Below are 2,070 nucleotides of genomic sequence, written 5' to 3'. Positions count from 1 at the left end.
AGGATGTGTGGTGCATTGTCTTATGAGACCTTGCTCAGCTAACTGCAAGGGTCTATGTGCCCGTTCTCACGTAGCCAGCTTCTCAGATCAGTAAGCTGCAAAGAATCTGTATATCCCGAATCTATATGTCCCTTTTCACGTAACCAATCCCTCATAATTCCCCCGTTTCTATTAGTTTGAGCAAGCAAAGCTCCCTGAGTTAGTTGATCTACACGTTTGGCTAAACAAGAAAATATAATGCGTGCTCCAAGCAATAGCAAAAGTATGATGCCGACCCATCTAAGACCTTCTTTTATGAGACTTACGGCCCAAACTCCAAGTCCTCCAAAGGTCCCTTGAAACCATCTATCGAAAGGACTGTCCTGAACAGTGAGCTTTTTGGTATGTTCAGTGAGCCATTGAAGCTGAGAATGTATGGATTTACTGTGATCTGATAAGTTAAAGCAGCACATTCCTTCTATGTCTTTGCATCCATGTCCATGTGCTAACAGTAGGAAATCAATGGCTGCATGATTTTGCAGTAAGGCGTGGTGTAAGCTATCCACGTCTGCAACAAGCTCACCTATCAGATGTGAGGTGACATTTGCTTGCTTGCCTGTCCAACATGCCAACCTTTAAGCTGAGTGAGGGCACGTGCTAATGCAGCTCCTGGGACCAAAAGAGAAGCAAAAAAGACAGCAGGAGTTTTCCATAACTGCACATCATCTCTGCAATTAGGATCTAATGGAAGAGCGCTTCGTTGTGCTCATTTGTGTGTAATATTTAACAGTTGCTGAATGCTAGGAGCAAACATTGTTAGTTTCCCAAAATAGCACGGTCCTCCCACTGGTTTAGAAGGCACTCCTGGCCATGCCCTGTCCCCACAAATGAGGAAAGTTCCTGAGGGCAGAGCCCTAGGTTCTTGTGGAGGATTATGAACTGGCCATACTGAGCCATTGCAGTACACTGTGATGTTAAAGTACCATGAGGTGGTAGGGCTCAGCCATGTACTGTCTTTGTTTGGCCTTTGGGGGCTGACATTGCTGTCAAAGTGACTGCCTTTAAACATAAGACAATAGGGACTGGGCTGAGAGCCTAAGAGATCTAGCTCTTGTGGCTCAAACATAGATGTATTAAGGCCTAAGGCAATTGCTCGTGCTTGGGCAGCTAGAGGGTTTTTCTTTATTTTCAGGTCATTGCAGATGTTAAAAGTAGAGAGGTGAGTATCGAGATAGTTATCAGTGAGGGTAGAATGGCTTACATTACAAAAGGTTGAGAGTGCAATTTCTGGCTCTGAGTAGTTGAGAGTGTATTTTTTGAGGCTACTAGTTTCTGCTAACAGAACCCCAATAAGGCAAGTGCGGAAAGGGTCAGAAGGCGTTGCTAAGGATAAGCAAAAAGAATCTTGGCCTGTTTAGTCAGCCCAGGTAATCCACATGTTTTTTGGTGGTCTATAGCGCTAACGTGGTGTGGATCGGTAGCGTGCATGGTTATCAGCAATGTTGCAAGCACTAAAGCGTTGACACATGCGTTCCCACTTACAGTGGCGCACCATCCATTGGCGTGGTACCTTAAGGCCATCTGAGCAAACTCTATGCACTTTTGCGGATTTAAGCTGTAAGCGAATGCGAGCAACCTCGTGATTAATTCAATAGCGAAACTCAGCAATAGCTCGTTGTTCTACTGACTCATAAAGAGTAAGACCCTGAAAAATTGGTAAACCAGTTTCCCGTTCTAAAGCTCTCTGTAACGTGTCACGTCGCCAAGTTCCCTCACAAATAATACATCATGCTCCCCCTAAATTAATACACCATGCTCCCCCTAACAGAAGTGTCTGATGAACCCACCACTCTTTGTTACAACCCCCACATCGGATAAGAAACCATGCAAAATGCCCTGGCTTCCCGCAAACACCACAGGTTCGACAATTAAGTTTCCCTGGATAATACCAAGGGCGTCCACTAGCTGTTCTGCTTCCTCCCGGAATTCAAAGTGCCTAAGTCGGGTAGGCACGATGTTTGCAAGATGTGTGATCACCGGATCAGCTACTAGATGTAGCCGAAGGAGACTCAGCTCCGGAAGGTGATATTA

The sequence above is a fragment of the Corvus brachyrhynchos genome, unplaced genomic scaffold (genome assembly GCF_000691975.1).
Source record: "Corvus brachyrhynchos isolate BGI_N302 unplaced genomic scaffold, ASM69197v1 scaffold213, whole genome shotgun sequence".
In the NCBI taxonomy this organism is placed as follows: domain Eukaryota; kingdom Metazoa; phylum Chordata; class Aves; order Passeriformes; family Corvidae; genus Corvus; species Corvus brachyrhynchos.
Note: the sequence above shows the minus strand (reverse complement) of the source record.